Below are 21,960 nucleotides of genomic sequence, written 5' to 3'. Positions count from 1 at the left end.
TCAGTGGGTTAAGGATCTGGTGTTGCTGTGGCGTAGGCTGGCAGCTGCAGCTCCAATTGAACCCCTAGCCTGGGAACCTCATGGTGTGGGTGCGGCCCTAAAAAGCCAAAAAAGCCAAAAAAAGACATTTCCGGAAAGGCTTGCAGTGGGCTGGGAAGAGCCATACCTGGGGCCAGGCCATGACACCAACTCTCGTGGCTGGCGAGGCCATCCGGCCTGTGTGCGGTAGGGCAGCGGTGTGGGGCTCTGGGCTGCTTAGACAGAGGCAAAGAGAGGCCTCAGCTCCTGCCTCCTGAGAGGCTGCCTGCGGGTCAGCAGGATGCCAGAAATGCAGTCTCTGCCCCGCCGCCGCCGCCTCCCCCTCATTCATTCAACAAATATTTATGGAGGGAGCGCCTACTCTGAGCCAGGCGCTGTTCCAGACGCTGGGGATCCGGTGGTGTCAGGAGGAGGGGCACGAAGAGTCCACAAAGAATACAATTTCCTGCAGAGCTGAGGCTACGGGCCGGGTGCCAGGGTGGCCTGGGTGGGCCTGGGGAATGTGAGCCAGAGTCACGGGAACCGCAGGCCAAACCGAGGGGCCCCCAGCACGGCTGTCAGGGCCGAGTAAGCGACTGTCGCCACCCGGGAAGGTGCCGAGGCCCCCGAGCTCCTCTCCCGATGCCAGCTCCGGGGCCCTGTCTCTCCGGTTTGAGTGTGTGGTTTGTGAACGTGGGGGGAGGAGCTGGGGGCATCGCAGGGTTGCTGCGAGGAAACCGTTTAGCTGGGTCCGTCTGTTCCAGAACCTCCTCCCGTGATGCCTCGGTTGTTTGCTCTTAAATGTTCCTTCACGAGCGAAGCACCTTTAACCGCTAAGAAAGACAACGTGATCAAAAGAGGACAGGCAGAAGGGTGTCCCTGGAGCCCTCTGCTTAGATGGCGTTTGTGGCTTTTTGCCCCAGCTGGACCCTTCTCCCGCTGGCGAGCATCCTGCTCTGTAGCCTCTGCATCTCTGAGCTCGGCTGCTTGGTTACCGCTGTGTTGAGGGCAGGCCGGGGAGGCTGCAGCCCATCCCTTTTGGGGGTGCCTCCCCAAAGAGGAGTCCCAGCTCTGGGAAGCTCTGCAAAGCTCTGCGAAGTCGTGGAAAGACCCTGGCTGGGCCTTAAGGCAGACGTGGCTCCACTCTTCAGTTCCTGGGACCTGGCTGTGTGATCCGGGTACCATTCTTGCCCTCTCTGAGCCTGTTGCTGCTCCTGAGAAGTGGAGATGCTCAGTCCTCTGGAAAGTTAGTGATGTGAGAGCAGCTGGTGGGCAGTGTGTGTGGGGGGGGTCCCCTGTATTCCCTTCCCCTCCCTGAGGTGCCTGTAGCTCAGGGAGGGGCTCTCGTTGGCACCCACAGGCTCTGATGTCACAGCCCCTGCTGCCCACTTTGCTGCTGGTGGCGGGAATGGTTGTCCTGCCCCTCAGTGCCAGGAGGCACGGCTGTGCCAGGCTTCAGCTTTATTCACCCTCACTGTTTGACTAGGGGAGGGGCCATTATCCCCATGTCAGAGAGGAAGAGGCCAGTCCAGAGAGGCCAAGGAGTTTGCCCAAGGTCACTCAGCAAGTGACATCAGGGCTGGCATTGGACCCAGGAGCCTGGCTTTGGGGTCTGTGCACTTGACTCTCTGTCCTCTCTGGGGCCCCAGCTGTAAAGGTGACAGTGGCCTGCGGGGGGGTGGTGGGGGGGCTGATTTCCTCCCCTACCCGCCCCCCCCTTCAGCCCACTGAGCAGCTGGGAGGCAGGAGCCAGAAGCCCCGGGGCTGGCTCTGCTGTCCCCGGCCCCCTCCCGGCCTTGCTCAGGTGTTCCCCTTTCAGCCCCCCCCCACCCCCCGGAGAAGCCTGCTCCCGTCAAGGATGGGTCTGCCGCGTGATAGATCCGCCGGCGGTGCAAGCCAGCCTCTTCCCTCTTGTGGCTCCGGCCCGTCCAGGGAATGTTCTGGGCAGTGGAGCGTGCAGCTGTTTACCTAACCGCACCGGCCCTCGCAGGGGGTGGGGGGCCCTGGGGGGGGGCACGCCCGCCCAGCACCCACCCCCCCCAGACCCCGCGTGGCCTCCGAGCGGGAACAGGTGTTGCCGCTGCCGCATCGCCTTTTTCCCTCCGCGCTGACATCTGAGGCCTGCGGAGAGCGTCTGTCATCGCTCGCCTGTCAGGGCCGCGCGCACATCTGTTTCCCGTGTTCCCGGCTCTCTGCGCCCACGGGGCTCCCCGCTCGTCGGGGAGGCCCGGCCGCCCCTCTTCCCGGGGGCACCTGGGCAAGGCAATCGGATGGGGGAGAGGCCGCCCGGCTGGGCTGACCCTGGCCCTCTCTCCCTGGCAGCTGCTGGGAAGTGACTGGGCTTTGGGCCTTTCCCAAGCTCTGACCACCCCTTCCAAGGGGAGGTTGTGCTTTTCTTGGCGGGTTGGGAGCCATCTGCTCAGAGGAGTGAACTTTCCAGATGCGCCTTGTCTTCAACCGGGAGGCGATTGGAGACAACTGTGGAGGCGAAGGTCTTCAAAACTCAGCCTTCCCTGGGAGCAGGGGAGGGAGCAGGGCTGGAGGGCCCCTTTGCTCAGAGCTTTCTGGCCCCTCCTCTGCTTAGATCTCTGTGGATCTGACCCTTGGCAGGTTAACTCTGCCGTGACTTTTGGAGGGTGGGCAGGTCCTGGGCAGGTTTGTCTCATCGGCCTGTCCTCTCGGCTGAGGAAGTGCCCAGGTCTGGGGTGCAGGTCCACTTTCTGCGCCAGGTCCGTCCGTATCCTGGCGCAGGCGGTGGAGACCGCGGTACTTCTGCCCTCTGGAAAGAGCATCTGGGACCTTGGCTTCTGTTTGCCACGTAGCCCTGGGAGGGTGGTTGCAAAAGGAGCTTCTACTGGCCATGTGCCCTTTGCGTGTTTCCCCATCTGTCAAGATGAAGAGTCTGGTTTTCGGGGGTCAGAGCTGGTTTGCTTTCCACACGTGAAATCTGACTGGTGGTTCTGTGTGGACAAGGATGCTGAGGCTGTATCTGGACTCATCTTGTGATTTATTAGCAGTTCATTTTCTTTTGTCCTCGAGGCATAATTAATATAACATTATGTAATTGGGGCGTGCACCGGGTTGATTGGATGCATATATATTGTAAAATGCCGTGCATCCCACGTCACACTTAGCAGTTCTCGTTCCTGGCCGGAACGTTCTGTTCTCTTAGCAATATGCAAGTACGTGATGCAGGGCTTCTAGCTATAATGCCCCGTGAGCCGCTGTGTTGTTAGTCTTAGAACTGCAAGTTTGGCCCCTTGTTCCATATCTCCCCATCTCGGGAGGTCTGGGTTTTGAGCTTGGTCTGTGGGGCTGGGCCCCCCAAACACCATGGCCTTCCGTCCCGGAGAGGATAACGCATTAGAAAACCCATATAGATTCTCGCTTTGCAGGCAGCTTTATAGCCGGAGGACCAGCAGGCCCACGGCCTAAGGCCACTTCTGCTGGTTTATTTTTCCAATAACACGAGCTAGCTACACGGTTCAGTGTCAGAAAGAACTTCTGCCAGTCCTGCGTGGCAGGGGTGCTGCTGTAGCTCTGCCTCCTGGCTCTGCTCACGTGCCTGCCCTTGACCGGGGCTGTTCTGCCGAAACAGTTGCACGCGTTTTACCCCATAGCCACCACACGTTTGCAGGCCTGCAGCGCACCAGGCGCTCCGAGGATGTGACGTGGAGTCAGGCGGGCCCTGCCTCGGGTGCTGGTGGCGGATGGAGTGGAGGGTCCAGCTGTGGTCCTGCAGCACGTTGAGATCTGTGCTGGCATTTGCTGGGAGCCCCCCAGGACGGTGGGAAGCGGGGGTGTTCAGGGAAGGCTTCCTGGAGGAGGTGACATCTAGGCTATCCTCAAGACCGGGAAGGAGTCAGCCAGGTCCATGAGGGGGGTCCTGTGCTCCTGGCAGGGGCGCGTGTGCAAAGGCCCAACTGCAGGGAGCGGGCTTTGCTGGGGAGCCTTCAGCCGTGCTGCTTGAAGTGGGAAGAGAGGGTGGGATGGGACAGGTCGGCAGTGTTTTGAGGCATGTTTGAATCAACTACCCCCGCCGGTTAATTCATTCAGCTGAGGCGTGGCTCTCCAAGGGGTCTCTGAGGGGCGGCCCCGGTGACCCTGGTATTTTAAAGCTTCTGGAAGATTCTGGCAGTGAGGTGAGAACCGCTGATAGAGGATGTTGTAGGCACTGGCCAGGAGTTTGGGCCTTTTATCTTGAAGGCGTAGCATGGTGGCCACTAAAAGGATTCTCCTCATTTGCTCAGCCTGTCTTTATTAAGCACCTGCTGTTTCCCAGGCGGTGCTCTGGGCATCAGGATCCCGCAGTGGGGAAACCAGGCCTGTGCGGGGAGGGCCTGTGATGATGGTGGGGAAGCGACATGGAGCGGGATGCGGGGTGTCGCCTGAGCGGGAGGAGGGTCTGAGGTCGGACTCCAGAACAGTGAGGCGGCCAGGGTGCTCGGGAGCGAGGCCAGCATCTTCTCCGAGGCCGGCAGGGGCCTTCAGGTGGGGAGTCGGGTCTGGGGGCTGACCTGAGAAGATGCTGTTTTTGTCTTATTTGTCGAGATAGAATTCACACCCTATAAAACTCACCCTTTTGGAGTTCCCGCCATGCGCAGTGGGTTAAGGATCCGCCTGCAGCGGCTCGCGTCTCGGCTGAGGCGGGGGTTTGGTCTCCGGCCTGGCCCAGTGGATTAAAGGATCTGCTGTTGCCACAGCTGCTGCTCGGATTCAGTCTCTGGCCCTGGAGCTTCCATCTGCCGCCAGGGCAGCCAGAAACAACAACAGCCCCGCACCTTTTTTTTTTTAATCAAAGCACTCAGGCCTTTATTTTTAAGGCAGTAGTATCTTTGCCACCTTGGTTATAAGGTTCCTTCTTTTCCTTTTTTTTTTTTTTTTTTTTTTGTCTTTTCTGGGGCCGCACTTGCGGCATGTGGAGGTTCCCAGGCTAGGGGTCCAATTGGAGCTGTAGCCGCCGGCCTACACCACAGCCACAGCAGCGCTGGATCCGAGCCGTCTCTGCGGCCTGCACCACAGCTCACGGCAACGCTGGATCCGTCATCCACGGAGCCAGGCCAGGGATCGAACCTGCAACCTCATGTTCCTACTCAGATTCGTTAACCACTGTGCCACGACGGGAACTCCCCCTCACCCTTTTAAAGCATACCATTGGGTGGTTTTTAGCGTACGCATAGAGTCGTGGGCCTGTCACACATCTGTTCCCCTGGGCAGAAACCTGGTCCCCCTTAGTGGTCACCCCCCCTCCCCCAGCCCCTGGCAACCACGCATCTCCTGTCTCCATGGATGTACCTGTTCTGCGTGTCGTAGAAATGGAACCCTGGGCTGTGTGGTCTTTTGTGGCTCCTCTCAGTTATGGGTTCGAGGCTCACCCACGTGGTGGCGTGAATCAATATATTCAGCCCTCTTTTTCAGATTCTTTTGGACACGTGTGTGTGTGTGTGTTTGTGGCTGTGTATGTACAGGTTTTTGTGCAGACCTGTGTTTTCATTTCCCCTGGGTTGATACCCTGACGTGGAATTGCTGGTAATACCACGTTTACCCTTTAAGTTCTGCCTTCCCGGGGGGGGGGGTTAAGCAAATAACACAGTATGATTTAGGTTTGAAAATGTGACTCCTTGCAGCTTTGATCCATCAACTGACTGACCACAGTTACTCGTCCTGTGGCTGGTTTCCATCACTGGGTTTGTTTGAAGATGAGGCTTGGCCTTCTCCCTGGGATAAGAGGAGCTTTATTTTTTATTTTTATTCTCTTGTCTTTTTAGAGCTGCACCTGCGGCCTATGGAAGTTCCCAGACTAACGGTTGAATCAGAACTGTAGCTGCCCGTCTACACCACAGCCATGGCAACACCAGATCTGAGCTGCGTCTGTGACCTACACCTCAGCTCACAGCCATGCCGGATCCTTAACCCCCTGAGCGAGGCCAGGGGTCGAACCCACATCCTCATGGATGCTAGTCCGGTTTGTTAGCCGCAGAGCCACGACGGGAACTCCAAGAGGAGCTTTATGAAGAACCGGGCTCTTGGGGTTTTTGACTCACACTGGCCTTGGGCAAGACTCTCTACCTGTCTGGGTCTCAGTTTTACCCTCTGTTAAATGGGAGCAGATGCTGGAGCAGGAGCTGAGGCCCTGGGCTCCCATGCAGCTGTCGAGCTCTCATCTTTCTGTACCCTTTGGCAGGGGTGGGGTTGGGGGTGGGGAGAGAAGACCCGCCCCCCCCCGCCGCCCCCTGAGGCCCGGGTCAGGAGGCTCTAGAGTGCAGCGGCTCTGAGGTTCTCTGAGCCTCCCGAGCCACCTGCTGCCCGACCCGTTTGGTGTGGAACCCTGAATGAGATTGATGGCTGGATTGGGTTTCCTTTGAGAGGTTCCAGCAACCTTGAGTGAATGGCGCAAAGGTCACCGTTGGTATTTGGCTCCGCTGAGCCAGGCAGGCAGGCCAGGACCCTGGGTGGGAGCAGCCCATCTCTGGAAGCTGGTTCTACCTGGCCAGTGAGGTGGCGGTGGGGAGAGGCAGTGGTCCAGGGTCCGAGGAAGACCCCGCAAAGGTCAGAGCCCGCCAAGGCCACGCTGTCCTGCCCACCTGTTAGTGACACTTGTGGGCAGAGCCGTACAAGGAAGACCGTTTAGGTTCTGCCCGTTCCCTGGGCCTGATGCAGACATGGTGAGGTCTCAGGAGACGGCGATGCCATTGATAGTGGCCGCTCCAGGCCAGCCACCATCCTAAGGGCGTCAGTGACCCTCTGCCCCCTCCCCAGACTGTCCATTGCCCCTCTGATTATGGGGGGTGGCATGAACTGCCCTGCGTGAGGAGGCCAAGGCTCATGACCTTGAGAGTTGGGGGATTACATGGCAGAGCTGGGACGTGGGAGAGCAAGTGAGAGGGGGCGTCTGAGCCCGACCGTGGCCTCTCCCCCCGCCCCGTGCTGAGTGGCACTGCCGAGAGAGCGTGTGGGGCTGGCAGGGGCCACACAAGGAGGTGCCCCTAGACCCCAGAGAGGGGGCGCCTGGAGGGGGCCAGCGCCTGGGCACGCCGCAGCCGTGTTTTATGAGCCTCCCCAGACCCGTAAACCTCGCCTGGCTTCCAGACCAGAGGGTTCGCCGTCGGGGATTAAGAGGCTTGTGTGGGCTCTGCCGGCCGGGAGGGCCCACAGCAGGTGGGCGGTGTGGGCGGGCCTTGCAGACTCCCAGACACAGCAGCCCCGGGACAGGGGCTCGGGGTCCTGGCGTCCACAGCCGGCGGCCCACGGCAGGGGAGGCCTGGGGGAGCCTTCCAGGCCTCGGAGGCTCAGATGGCCTGAGAGGGTGGCCTTTGATGGGCTGTGGCGCCAGCTCTTTTGATCCTGATTCCTTTGCTGGCAGGATCTCTGCGAACGCTCTTTCCCTTCCGGAGGGTCTCGCTCGGATGTGGACTGTTCTTGCTTTTGTGCCACTGGCGATGCCCCGGGGCCCTTGGTTGGGGCGGCTGGAGTGTTCAGACCACACCAAGCTCCTGCGATGCTGTGGGGCCGGCCGGCTTGGGGACAGCAGCTCCCTTGCCCCCCCCCCCCAACATTACATCACCTCTGATGGCAGGGTGTTCATCTGCCTCACCCTTTCGATTTGTCTTTTTCCCTCTTTCATTTTGTCAACTGTCGCTTTGTGAATTTCAAGGCTCCTGCATGCGCATGACAGTTTCAACTTTGATGAATTGGCCCCGTTGTCCCAAAGCTGTAGCCCTCTCTCTCTGGCAATATCTGTGTCTTGAAGTCTCTGAGGTTCAGCGAGGGAAAGTGACTTGCCCATGGCCACACAGCTGTCCCTGTGGGAGCAGGACTCGTGACGGTCCGTGTGGCTCCAACCGCTTCTCCACCCCCCAGGCTGCTTCGGGGACAGTGGGCCTGAGAGAAGCTCCCGCCTGGTGCCTTTCTGCACGCCTGCATTTTGATATCATGATTGTCAGGTGGCCAGGGCTGTGTCCCCACCCGCCCTCAGCAGAGGACCCCCCAGGAGCCCCAGAGGTCGGCCTCCCCCGGAGCCGAGCATCTGGCCTGCGGCCTGGGGAGCTCAGCTGAGAATGCTTGGAACACACTCTGGAAATTTCTGGCCAAACTCTGCTCTGCAGCTCCTGCCCCTCCCCGCACAGTTGGGTGAATTCACAAAGAGCCTGCTGGGTGGACCTTCCCTGGACCCACGTGTAGAATTTCTCCAAGTGGCGGGAGAAACATTCCCCCTCGCCAGCTTCTCTGGTCTGTGTGGGCCTTTTGGCGCTTGTGCCAAATCCGCTTCCTGGTGGCCTCACCCCAGCCAGGCCCATGGCCTGGAGCTCCTCCGGGGCTCCTCGCTGGCTGTGGGCTGCCCGCCAGCCGTCCAAGCCCTCCCAGCCAGCCCTGCTCCCGGGTCCCAGAGGAGAGCCGCCTCCACCTCCCCGGGGCATTCTGGGAAACTCCGGGGCCTGGGAGGGGCGTTGCCTAGGAGATGTTTGTGGGGAGAATTGACACAGGGAGGGGACTTGTCTGCCTTCAGCTGTAGATGAGGGGGCATAAGCCAGGACGGCCGGTTCATTCACTGAGCCCTACTATGCGCTAGATGCTGCCGTCAAAGGAGGACCAGGGCGGTGCTCGGCAGAGGGCGTGGCTGCTGTAATTTATCTCCTCCTAGACGAGGTCCTTTATAAAGCGCATCAGTGTACCTGCCACCAGGCAAGAAAGAAATACTGCCCTTGAACCTGACACTCCACCTGTTGTAAGAGCCGCCCTGTCCTCAGAGAAGATGGAAAACACACAGTCTGGAGGTCCCGTCGTGGCGCAGTGGTTAACGAATCCCACTAGGAACCATGAGGTCGCGGGTTCGATCCCTGGCCTCACTCAGAGGGTTCAGGATCCGGCGTGGCCGTGAGCTGTGGTGTAGGTCGCAGATGTGGCTCGGATCCCACGTTGCTGTGGCTGTGGTGCAGGCCGGTGGCTACAGCTCCGATTAGATCCCCAGCCTGGGAACCTCCACATGCCGAGGGAGTGGCCCTAGAAAAGGCAAAAAGACCAACAAATGAAATAAAATAAAACACACAGTCGGGGTCTCCAGCTCAATGAAATGCATCGAAATGGGGTGACAGCGAAGATGGTGACAGTGACAGTGGTGGTGGTGGTGAGGGAGGGGCCACGGCAGCGGCCCCGTGTCAGAGGCTGGCAGGAAGTTCTCTTACGGCCATGTGAGTAGGACTCTGGTGGGTGTACGGGCGACCTTGGCACTTGTCTTCCCTGCTGACGCCCTTGGGGTAACTTTGCGGTGCCTGGCAGGGTCCTGCTGAGCCTGGGCGGGGCCCCGGTTGGGGCTGACCCAGCGACACGGCTGCATGGGGGAGCAGTCAGCCTTGGGAGGCCTCTTGTCTCTGTCACGTCCAGGTCCAAGTCTGGGCAGCAGGGTGACACCCGGCTGACAGGCTGACCCTGCGGTGTCCTGGTGCCCAGGGCTCTGTGCCCCCAGGGGCGTTAATGGGATCCCTCGTGATTCTGGCTGCAGTGGCACTGGGGCCATCATCGGTTGGAACACGGCCTCAGCGGAAACTGGCAGCCGCCTGGCTCGGGGACCTGGGCTGGTCGGCGGGGCAGTGCCCCGGTGCCCCCGCGTCCCCACCACCCTCCTGGGGTGACTTCAGGGCAGACCGAGGTCCTAGGCAGGGTTCAGGCTGCCTGCCGGGAGCCCTGCAAACTCAGAGGCCTTTCTGCTTTGGAGACAGAGAAGCAAGGGTGTCAGAAACTCACCTTCCAGACTTTGCCTGGTACGAAGCCCTCCTCTGTCCAGTAGCACAGACTCTCCCAGTCAGCCGTGCAAAAGGGGGATGGAGCCGCGGCTGCAGGCGAGGCCAGGCTGGTCAATCTCCACCCGCGGCGGGGGGTGTGGTTCAGCCAAGGATGTCCTGACGTCAGACCTCGCCACCCACGTGTCGTCCACCTCGCTTCACGGCTCTGAGCCCCAGACGTCTTGCTCAAACACAGGGACAGGTTTCTGTCCTCCCCCAGGAAGACACAAGGCAGGTGACGTCCCCAGTGAGAGCCTCGCAAGCAGCGGGGACCCCAGAAATGTTGGCTCTGGCCACTGGGGGCAGAGAGGTCGGGGAGGGGGCATCTGGGGGCTTGCTCATGGCCGCGGCCTCAAAGGCCCCTGGAAGGGCCGTGCCCCACGCCCGCAGAAAGCCCCCGCCGAGGCTGTCCTGGTGAGTAGTGGAGCTCCTGCTCCATCTCCCATGAGGCTGGGCCCTGTTCAAAGTGACTGCCACCAAGCCACGGTCATCCAGAGGAGGGGGACGGGAAGGCTGGAAGTAGCCCCCATCCCTGGCTCCAAGGGCTACGGGGGCCTTCGGAGATGGGCTCTCACATGGCCTCTGCTGCTGAGATGAGTCACATAGGTATTTGGTGACAGTCAGCAGGTATGTGCCACCTGACTGCCTGGTCCCTGTCTGTGTATGGGGATCTCTGCGGTGTGTGCCACGGGCCTTCGGGTATAGGACATGCTCAAAAACTGTGACTCTTGGCGTGGATGCCATTTGTCATTTAGTTTCCCCTCCACTTAGTGTTCTGGAGCGCTGCCCCAGAGAGCTCAGAGACACGGATCGAGGCCCATTCCTGAGACGAGATGAGCAGGAGGCGGCCCCTTTTGGGTCAGGTCCTGAGGAAGAGTGACCTGCCAGAGGCAGGAGTGAGGGCCACTGACAAAGACCCGTCGTTCTCAGTGCTGTGTCCCCATTGCTCTGTACACGTTTCTTAACCTCCAAACTCCCCGCAAAATCTGGTGCCGAGATGCATGTTTCTGAGGAAAGGACATCGGTGGCTTTCATTAGACGCTCAGAGGGATATGTGACCCCCCCAAAAGGTGAAGAGCCATCGTTCCCACACTCCCTTCTGCACACACTCAGCGACGCAGGTGAGCAGACTCCTCGCTGTCCCTTGAAACCATCCGACTGGTTCCCACCCTCGCATCTTGACGCGGGCTCTTTCTTCTGTTTTCGGCCTCTTTGCCCCATTCTGGGAAGCTCCTTGGCTAAGTTCTCCCAGCTGAAGGCTCTCCCCTCTCCGGGCTGGCCCAGGCCCTTGTCTGTCTGCATACTTTCACACTTGGTAATAATTAATGCCTTTATTATGTGTGGTTTCGTGTTGTCTTCGGATTGCTTCACATCTGGAAGCCTTGTCTCTCCAACTTGATGGGAAAAAAGAGCTACAGTTAGAATTTTGTAGCCTCTGCGCCTCCCCTGGTTTGTCTTTTGTGCTTTGTGCAAAGTTACCAGCCCTGAGAGAGGCTTTCCTGAAGAGCTCCGCGGCTGGCAAAGCCACAGTTGGCGAAAGAGAAGTCTTAGAGAAAAAGGGTTGAGGAAGAAAATAATAAGGATGGCATTAAGCATATGTCTTTAAAAACCACAGTGAATTAACTTTCTAGAGACAGTAAGTCAAAACAGACTGTCTTCATCGCCACTTAAAAACTCGCTCCATGAGTTCCCTGGTGGTCTAGTGGTTAAGAATTTGGCGTTGGCACTCCTGTGGCTCTGGTTCGATGCCTGGCCAGGGAACTTTTGCCTGCCAAAAGAAAAAGGTTAAATACCTGCTCTAGGAGTTGCCACTGTGGTGCAATGGATTAAAGGGTCCAGTGCTGGGAGGAGTTCCCCTGTGGCTCAGTGGTTAATGAACCCAACTAGCCATGAGGACACAGGTTTGATCGACCCCTGGTCTCTCTCATTGGGGGTCCGGTGTTGCTGTGAGCTGTGGTGGAGGTCGAGGACACGGCTCGGATCCAGCATTGCTGTGGCTGTGGTGTAGGCCGGTGGCTGTAGCTCCCATTCGACCCCTAGCCTAGGAACCTCCATGTGCTGTGGGGTGTGGCCCTAAAAAGACAAGAGATAAGACCAAAAAAAAAAAAAAAAAAAAGGATCTGATGTTGCTGCAGCCACAGCATAGGTCATGGCTGAGGCTCAGATTCAGTCCCTGGCCTGGGAACTTCCATAGGCTTGCGTATGCCATGGGTATGGCTATATAAATGAATGAATGGGAGTTCCCATCGTGACGCAGTGGTTAAAGAATCCATCTAGGAACCATGAGGTTGCGGGTTCGATCCATGGCCTTGCTCAGTGGGTTAAGGATCTGGCATTGCCGTGGGCTGTGGTGTGGGTCGCAGATGTGGCTTGGATCCCGTGTTGCTGCAGCTCCGATTGGACCCCTAGCGTGGGAACCTCCATATGCCGCGGGAACAGCCCTAGAAAAGGCAAAAAGACAAAAAAAATAAATGAATGAATGAATAAATGAATGAGCGAAATGAAAGGAAAGGAAAGCCTGCTCCAGTTGGTAGTCTTTTTCTGAGTTACCTTCTTCAGTGGATGAGTGGCTTGCCTGTGGTCTTGATGTGCTGACGGAGTCGTCTCCTGGGAGGTTCCTTTGTTGCTGAGCCAGTTTGGTACTTGATGTTTTTCAGAGAACTTGCTGTCCATTTCATCTTCGTGGTCGAGTTAATTGGCGCAACTCTGTCGTAATAGTCTCTCATTATCCTGCTGATGTCTGTAGGGTCTGTGATGCTGTCCCCTCTTGCTTTCCCGATATCGGTCGTTGGTGCCATCTTTTTTTCCCTTGATCAGTCTTTCTAGAGGTTTGTCAGTTTCATTGATCTCCACAAAGGTTTGTATTGGGAAATTGTGTTTTACTTAATGTTTTGAACCAGTCCTTTTGGGCTATAAATGTAAGGTCTTTTGCACGGGCCTCCTCTCTTGTTCTATTTTAGCAGGTGTAGACAAAATGTTTGTGAAACCACCAGGCCTTTTCCCAGTTATTTATGCTAAAGAGCATGTTTTCCAAGCCTGGCCTTCTCTCTGCTGGTGGAGCCAGGGGTGTTAACGTGATTTCTCTCTATCAGCCTGCCTTTGTGACCTCCACAGGGGAAGTTAGTATGGCACGTTCTTTTGCTTCAGGGGATTTTATCAAACCTTGGATAAGTAAGAAAAATGCTAGACGTATTTATGTATTTATTTTTATGCAGAAGAGAAAACCACGTATCTTAGAGCCACAGATTATGAAGGATTACTGGCTTTTCAATATGTTGGTGACTCTGTTGTTTGGAATATATGTGTTCCATAATGTTATGTCTCACTTTTTATAGTAACCCGGTGTCCACGGTTCAAAAATGTTTGTGTCCATCCATGCTTTTGCTACAAAGTATATTTTGTCTGTAACCTGATTGAAACATCTGTTTCTCTTGTCTGTGCATTTGTGACAATTCTCAGAGTTGTGTCTTTAGAGTCATAGTTTTGGGAGGAAGCCTCGTGATCCTTGAGTTCAAATTCCCTCACTTTATCCAAGAAGGTGGAGGAAGGGGAAGACCGAGCGTGTTTGAGGCTGAAGCAGAATGCCAGTGCCCTGGGCTGTTTCCAGTTCATTGGTCAAGTTTATCCCTCCAGTGACAGATACCTTGATATTTTTACGTTAGCAAGTTGAGGGGCCCTGGGAAGCAGGTCCCAGCTGTTAATAAGCCCATGTGGAACCCCCAGCCTGAGACACAAACGAGGGGCTCACGAGGGTGAGGCTGAATCCTGCTGGGAATCCACTGTCCCACCATCTTCACAGCCACCTTGTGTCCTCCCAGAGCCAGGGGAATTCTTTGCTGGGTGAGTTGCATTCTCTAAAAAAAATTTTTTTTAGTAGTGGCTTTGTTAAGATAGATGTGCAGACCATAAAATTTACCCTTTTAAGGTAAACAATTCAGTGGTTTTTATTATATTCCCCAAATTGTGCAACCGTCATCACACTCTAATTTTAGAACATTTTTCAACACCGCTAGAAGAAATCCTGCTCTCCCCCCGGCCGGCCTCCGCGACCGCTGTCTGTGGACTTGCCTGTCCTGTTTGTTTCGTGTAAATAGCATCCTACAATCTGTGGTCTTTGCGGCCTGGCTTCTTTCACTCAGCACGTCGTAGCCAGGGTTCATCTCCATCGTAGTGGGCGTCAGTGCTTCATTCTTTTTCACGACCAAATAATAGTCCTCTGGGTATGTAAGTTGCATTTAGTTGATCTGTGCACACGTGGATGGCTCTTTGACTTGTTTCAGATATCGTGAATGGCACTGCTTTGAACATTCGTGTACAGGTTTTTGCGTGGCTGGGGTTTTTTGCCTCCGGGAGCGTATCAGAGTGGAATTGCTGGGTCTTACCGTGACTCTGGGTTTTACCGTCGGAGGAACTGTCAGATTGTTTTCAAAGAGGCTGCACAGGTCTCTGTTCCCGACGATGATGGATAAGGGTTCTCGTGTGCAATTTGCTTTTTAAAAGAGGAGTGAGGAGCTCCCGTCGTGGCTCAGCGGCTAATGAATCCGGCTAGCATCCATGAGGACGCGGGTTCGATCCCTGGCCTCGCTCAGTGGCTTAAGGATCTAGAGTTAACCGTGAACTGTGGTGTAGGTTGCAGATGTGGCTCAGATCCTGTGTTGCCCTGGCTGTGGTGTAGACCGGCAGCAACAGCTCCGATTGGACCTCTAACCTGGGAACCTCCATATGCTGTGGGTGTGGCCCTAAAAAGACAAAAAGACGTAAAATAAAATAAAATAGGCGTGAAACAGTCGGCAGGTTATGCTTATTTATGTATCGATAACAGTACACATGCAGTAAATAGTAAAATTCTTTTCCACCCTTGGACATTGTTGGGCGCGTCCTCCTGGGCATTGGCAGCGCATTCTTCTCCCAGAGTTGAAATGCAGCGCGACGTACAGTTCTGCATCTTGCTCTCAGGCACCTGATGTCCCGCACAAACATTTCTGGGTGTCGTTGTAAACATCATTTTCCTGTCACCATGGTGACTCCCCCGTGGGAGGGGCCTTAACGCCCCCCGTCCCTCCACGAGCGAACATTTAGGTACTGCAGAGCCGTGGGTGCCCCTGGGAGATGGATTTCGGGCGATGCCGTGGAAGCTTTTTGGCATGAGAAACTTTTCCCTGATCTCATGACAGACCTCGAGGGGTGGGGGAGGTACGGGGCCAGGAAGGACTTGGGCCCGGAGCGAAGGTTCCAGAGCCGTGAGCCTGGGTGGGAACCTGCAGAGGGAGGGCACCTGGAGCAGGAGAGGAGGGAGCGGGGCAGCTGGCTCAACAGGTCACACCTTGTCCTGAGGTGTGACAGGTTCTGTGTTGAAACTGTAGACAGCAGATAAAAGGGAAGCATGCAAGTTGCCCATAATTCCACGGCCTGGAGCTTCCAGCATCCTTTTCTTTGCACATGTCCCCCCCACACACACACGCGTACACACACACCCCAGTCACTGTAGGTGGAATCCTCCTGTGTGTTGTGTGTTCTAGGCTTTTCCACTTTGGACAGCATGAATTGTTAGGGGGGCTGACTGCAGCCCGGGGGGCGAGATGCTTGGTTCCGGATGGGACCAGTACCCCTTTCTGGCTGTGTGGCTTGGACCAGTTACTTAACCCTTTGTGCTAGGACGTCCCCACCTGTAGAGTGGGGTCACGGTATGTGTGTCAGGCTGGTTTGCAGATGCGACGAGCGGAATGGCCTAGCGCTGAGCGCCACCTCTCACTCTGTGGTTCCCACGTCACTCAGCATCCTGGGAATGAATGTGAGTCTTAGGGGCTCTGTCGTGAGCCCGGGTCCCCTGTTGCTGGACACCTGGCTTGTCTCTAGGTCTTCCCAGATGTGGCGGCTCTGCCATGAGCCTTCTCAAACCCCAGTGGCCCCCGCCCCCGCCTGGGCCTGTCCCCCACCCGCCTTGGCTCTTACTGTGTGACCCGCCCTGGCCTGGCTGCCTCAGGCACTGGGGAGCCTGGGGGCCCCCAGCCTCATTGCTGCCGGTACAGCAAGTGGCCGGGGGGCTGGGAGGCCAGGAGGGGGACGTTTTGCTTGGCAGCATCCAGTGGCCTCCCTGGACCAGCTGTGGGAAGGGACAGGGCAGAAGGGGAGCAGGCGTGGGGGTGGGGCGGCCCGTCTCTGCTGTCTCAGAAGCACCTGCCGGAATCTGCCTCAGAGCTTTTGGAGGAGAGGTGGGATGTGAATAAATCCTATTTACTTATAACTGTTTTACTTGAATAAACCCTGTTCTTGGTTCTGCCCACAATGCCAGCTTTCCCCACTCCCCCCACCCCCGGCTTCTGGCAGAAAGGCGGTGGGAGGGAGCAGGGAGCTGCTCCCCGGGCGGCTGCCAGTCTTGATAAAGCCTCTGATGCGGAGAGACCATGGCTTCAAGTGAGTCCCCTTTTCCTGGCTGATGAGCCCTTTTTGAAAGAATAGGGGAGATTACTGAGCACCTACTCTCTGCTCCTGAGCTTCCTCCGCTGGCGTGGTTCTTCCGTGTGTCTGCACAGCCCGTGCGGTCACGAGCCGTGAATGGTAGACACCCCATCTGGTGGCAGGCTCACAGTGTCCCCAGGATAGAGGGGTTAGCCTGCTTCGTTTAACCCACTTGTTACTTGCAGCTGATTGTCACTTTGCAGAGTCATACCCCTTCCCCCAGGCTTCCCCTGCGCTCACGTCCGGCTTCACTAGAGGACACTTCGCACCCAGACTGCCGTCACACCCACCCCACGGGGCTCCCCAGTTTTAGATGTTCTCGTGTGTGCGTTTGCGTCTCTCTGTGCGTGTCTGTGTGATCTCTGTGTCTGGCTGTTCGTGCGGGCTCCCCTTTCATCACAGGAAGTGAAGCTCAGGGCCCGAGGCTTTACCCGGGGCCAGGCAGCCACATCGGAGCATTCTGACGCTGCACCCCTGAGCTGCTCGTGGGAAAAGAAAGTCACCTGTACTCTTTGCTGCTGTTTTGACGGCCCTGCTGGTCTCTACCGCAGCTGAGACCCCCGGGCAGGCTAGACTCCTGAGATGGTCGCCTGAGATGGTGGGGCTGAGCTGCCGGCTCCATTGCACAGGTGAGAAAACTGAGGCCGGAGGAGTCACAGGTTTACCTCACATGTCCCAGCTGGCCAGGGGCCGGTCCGGGCCGCACACGACAGTGACCACAGATGACCTTCTTTTTCCAAGCAGTGAAAGGACACAGGACACTGTGGACTGCAAACAGCAGGCTCAGCTTCAGCTCAGCTACCGGGGAGAGACGGTGGGGGGGGCCTGCGGGAAGGTTTCTGAGCAGGAGGTGACTCCGGAAGTGTGCGCGGTGACCTCAGACACTCAGCACGCCCCCACGTGTGGGCCAAGGACCGCTGATGTCTCGGGTATGGGCACGATTTTCTTCCTCGCTCACACAGTCGATTAAAACAGGGCTGTGGGCTGCAGCACCTCTCAGCACCGACATGCACTGGGGCCCCCTCGGCAGGGGCGGGACGTGTGTTCTGCACAGCGTGTTTCGGGAGACGCTCAACGAGACGCTTCCCAGCGGGGGCTGCTAGGGTCCTGCTGCCAGGGCTGGGCTGGGCAGAGGTGCCCAGGAAGCCAGTTCAAGGAGCCACCGTGTTTGTATTTTTTTTTTTTTTTTTTTTTGGTCTTTTTTTGTGTTGTTGTTGTTGCTATTTCTTGGGCCGCTCCCGTGGCATATGGAGGTTCCCAGGCTAGGGGTCTAGTCGGAGCTGTAGCCACCGGCCTACGCCAGAGCAACAGCAACGCAGGATCCGAGCCGCGTCTGCAACCTACACCACAGCTCACGGCAACGCCGGATCGTTAACCCACTGAGCAAGGGCAGGGACCGAACCCGCAACCTCATGGTTCCTAGTCGGATTCGTTAACCACTGCGCCACGACGGGAACTCCCTGTATTTTTTTGATGAAGAGGCTGATGAGGCCACAGGTGAGCCTTGGGGCAGCAGTCAGTCTGTGTTTTTGTTTTGTTTTTTGGCTTTTTAGGGCCACACACACAGCATATGGAAGTTCCCAGGCTAGGGGTCTAATCGGAGCTGCAGCACAGCCACAGCAACGAGGGATCCGAGCTGCATCTGCAACCTACACCACAGCTCACAACAATGCTGGATCCTTAACGCCCTGAGCGAGGCCAGGGATCGAACCTACAACCTCACGGTTCCTAGTCAGATTCATTTCTGCTGCGTCACAATGGGAACTCCTATTTGTTTTTTGAAAGTGGTTTCCAAAGAGGGATTGTTCTGAGAGGCAGGCAAGTGGGAAGAAGGAGAAAAGGATACAGGTAGGAACTACCTGAGGGGCAGCTGCCCCAATGCAGGCCTGGGCAGGGCTGGTAGCTGAGAAGGGAGAGCTGGAAGCAACAGCTTCCCAGCTTCCCATGTTCCCAAGGCCCAGAGAAGTTAAGTCACTCGGGCTGAGTCACACAGCTGCCGGGCTGCAGACCTAGGACTTGGATTCCGCCCTCTGATTGCAGCATCCTAGAGCGTTGCCACGTGGCACCTAGCTGTCTTCTCTGCAGCATATTTTCACCACCGTCAGGGGTGTGCACTGCTGATGTACCCTGTAGAAAACAGGACTCGTGTGTGTGTGTGTGTGTGTGTGTGTGTGTGTGTGTGAGAGAGAGAGAGAGAGAGAGAGAGAGAGAGAGAGAATTAGGCTGTCCACTGCAGCATTGCCTGGGGTAGCAGAAATTAACCTTGCGAATTCCACGCAGTTAGGCAGGCAGGCGCTGTCTATGGTGAATATCACCGGAAGGCAAGCTCCTTGTGGTAAAAGTTAGAAGCTGCTGTTCGTGTCACGTCTGGTCCGTGTATCTCATGGGATGCCTTTAGGGCCAGAAGCCGTTTGGGGGCTTTTAGCCCCTTAGGCAGATCCTTTCATGCCCCTGCTCTATTGTACCTAAGACCCCCGTGGGGGGGGGGCAGGGCCCTGGAATCATACCCAGTCCCGTTCCTGCGGCAAAATGGGAACTGGGGGGGGGGGGGAGAACACCCAGACTATAAATAGCCTCCAGGCACGGCAGGTTTGGCTGACACATGGGTGCAGAAACACTTGGTCTCCAGAACTTTTTGGTGTGGGGCTTGCGGGCAGGGATTTGGGGATCGGGGTTATAATCGCCTCCACGGCCTCGGTGCCGTGTGGTCGGGGTCTGGGTGGAGAAGAGTCTCGGATTAGGGAAGCGGGGGAAGGCCGCCCTCCTCTCTGACCCGTGTGTGTGAAGATGGAGCAAGATGGGAAACGGCCGCGTTCTCCTGTGTGGACAGAGCAGAGGGAACGGCTTTTTGTCCCTCTGCTCCTGCTCTGCTTGAATCAGGCAGTGAATGTGTGTAACTTTTTCAGCTTTCAGGAGAAAAGGAAAAAATGGCCCCCGATGTGCCCAGGCCTCCCCTTGTTTCGGGGGTTGTTCTGGATTCGATCTGAGGCTGTTATAAAAGGGGACGTGTTTCCCCCACGAGGGGGACCCAGCCTGCTCCACGTTGCTGGCAGCCAGGCCTGCCCGGGCCCTGAGCAGCTCTGTCAGTCCCTACGGGCAGTGGCACTTTCTCGTCCTGGGAGTCCTGGATGCTGCGTGTTTTGACGGGGTGGGACTTGATGGAATTTGCCTTCCCTTGTTCAGCAGCTAAAGGCATCTTTTATTAAGGTCAGCAAAATCCATTTTTAACTGAATTTGAAGGTCACTCCGTGCTTGGGTTTCTCCTGAGGACGCTGAGAGCACCCGTGTGTCCTTAGCATTTCAGGTCTGGCCACGTGCAGGTCTGGAGGTGACCCTTGGGACCCTGGGGCAGGACCCGTCGGCTGTCTGGTCACCTCGGGCTGGCAGGTGTTTCCTTGGGGCCAGAGGGAGTAGATGTGATTCATTTGCTGATCAACCATTTCTCGAGTGCCTGCTGTGTGCTAGGCATAGGGGAGTGCCCGGCTCCCCAGGAGCCCAGAGCCTGGTGGGGAGGCCGGACAGGTGGGCTGGCAAGTCCAGGACAGCGGGACAAGAGCCTGGCTCGTTCAGCCCTGAGGGGAGAGTCTGGGAGCCCAGGGAGGGTCGAGAAAGGCTCCTGATCCCCAGCCTCCTTGCAGCTTTCAGATCTTGAACCTGTATCTCAGTTCAGGGGCTCAAATCCCAAACAAGTTTGAGAAGACGGAGGACAGTAGCTGGATTTCTCCAGCCACCAGCGGTCTCGAGAGCATTGGCCCCTCCGCAGACCTAAAGTAAATACCTGCGAACAAACACCTGGTCGCCTGTTCTCTCCCAGAATCACAGCCATGTGTCACCAGGTCCGGGAGCCTGGTCCTGCTGTCCCCGCCTCATGTCCCCTTGGAGCAAGCCCCTCGCCTCTGCCTCCTAGTCGGCAAGGTGAGAAAATTCTAGGAGTTCCCAGGCTGGAGGTCCTACACCCTCGAGTAACAGGCAGGAAGCTGCGGTTCAGAGGGACAGGGTGCGTCCGTGCAGCTCGGCCGGCCCAGGGCTGACCCTCAGCCTCGCAGCTGGAGCCGAGCTGGCCTCTTGGGAGCAAAAGTCAGCCTCATCGCTCACAGTATGTTTTTACTCCGCCTTCAGTGTGTGCTGAGCATGGAGGGCAGTTTCTGGATTCAGTCCATGACAAGCTGCATGGTTTTTCTCCAAGGAGGCAACAGTTCTTAGTTCCGGTCAAGACTGGCTTTGCGATGGGGGGAATCTTACTGCGTGGAGTGGCTGGGGCGTCGTGCTGGGGCCCTCAGCATCCTCACTCCCGGCGCCTGTTTGGAGATAGGAGGGATGAAGACAGGAAACCCCTGGCTCCTTCTGGCCCTTGGCCTCCAGCTCTGAGCCGTCCCGGAACCCCCGGGGTGGGGGGGCCCTCGGGATCACGGGCCAGGTCACCCCCGCCCCCAGTCATGGGGACAGGGCCCCACGGAGAAAGGAGCTCCCGTGTCACTAGATGTCAAAGGGAAGGGAATCTGCCTCTGCTGGTTGGACGGACGGAGGGATGAGAGGCCGGCCAGGCGCACACAGTGAATTCACTCGGCAAACATTTTCTAAGTGCCAGCTGCGGGCCAGGCCGTGTCCTGGGACGGGGTGGGGGGCACGTAGCCATGAACAACACAGACGAGAGTCTCTGCCTGCCCGGAGCTGCCCCCGCAGCCAGGGAGGGGGGCGGTGGAGAAGTGGAAGAGCAGAGCACGCGGCCTGTCCCTTGGCAGCTTGGTGGGAGGGTAGAAGGGAGACGGCCCAGAGTCCTGCTGGCTTGGCCTGGGGAGGGATGCTTACCGCTCCGCTCCCCGCCAGCGGAGGCCGTGGTGGCCTAGGAGATGCTCCAGACTCTCCCCCTAGACAGCCCTGGACGCCGCTGTGTGATTGTGACAAGGACCTCAGAGATGCCCCCGCCCCCAGCACACACACTCCAGGGCCTCGCTCCCTGGGCGTGGGTCCCACCCCTGCCTCCCGGCCAGGCCTCCTCTGTGCTGGCAGAGTGCGCGCTGGGGCGTGGGCCCCCGTGGCACCGAGCACGAGCACGGACACCGGTCCTTTTGACCAGAGACTCAAAGGAGGGAGATGGATTTATTCTGAAGTGTAATCACCCTCTCCAAGAATATACACCAGCGGTCCCGCTGTGTTTATTTTGTCAGAGGCGTGTTGGCTTAACTGCGGAAAGAGACAAGTTGGTCCTCCGAGATCCCCCGCCTTTCCTTCTGTGTAAACAGGCAGTTTTTTTCTTGTCTGTCAAAAAGAGCTTTGGGTGGGAACTCGGAGTTTGCACCTCTGCCCTTTTTTTCTCTCTCAAATCTAAGTTTGGGAGCTCAGGATCCAAGAAGGATTAAATGGGACACTCAGACCCGAGGCCACGCTTTGTCCCCTCAGCCACGGACATCAGGGAACGGGTTCTGAGCAGGGCCTGCTGGGACCAGAGACAGAGCGGCCCCCTGTGTGGAGGCTGGTGGCTGGGAGAGCAGCACGAAGGCTACTGCAAGGGTCCAAGCAGAGATGGGGGGCGCGCGCCGGGAGGTGGGGAATGAATAGCCAGGGTGGGCGGGGACAGGCCTGGAGACAGACGCCGAGGCCGGAACACGTGGCCGCCCCTGGCCCCGCCCTCCAGCAGCCCCGGCTCCGCCTCTGGCCCCGCCCTCCAGCAGCCCCGCCTCTACCCCAGCCCCGCCTCCACCCC

At 57.5% G+C, this 21,960-nt stretch overlaps 1 protein-coding gene and 1 long non-coding RNA gene across 11 annotated transcripts in view; one reads left to right on the top strand and one right to left on the bottom strand.

The window, feature by feature from the left end:
* GSE1 (Gse1 coiled-coil protein) overlaps positions 1-21,960 on the top strand; it is a 412,190-nt gene that overhangs the window by 5,021 nt on the left and 385,209 nt on the right. The window lies entirely within an intron of this gene.
* Positions 4,944-11,914, bottom strand: LOC146402165 (uncharacterized). Its single transcript, XR_014805303.1, has 2 exons — positions 8,866-11,914; positions 4,944-5,878 (listed from the first exon to the last, which is right to left on the bottom strand). It is a non-coding gene; the product is annotated as an uncharacterized LOC146402165 (long non-coding RNA).

The sequence above is a fragment of the Sus scrofa genome, chromosome 6, assembly GCF_054392235.1.
Source record: "Sus scrofa isolate SSC_HxYL_T2T_F1_AM1 chromosome 6, Sscrofa_HxYL_maternal_Yorkshire_Landrace_v2.0, whole genome shotgun sequence".
Taxonomy (NCBI): Eukaryota; Metazoa; Chordata; class Mammalia; order Artiodactyla; family Suidae; genus Sus; species Sus scrofa.
The sequence above is the reverse complement of the archived record's forward strand: the minus strand, read 5'-3'. Positions and strand labels throughout refer to the sequence as shown.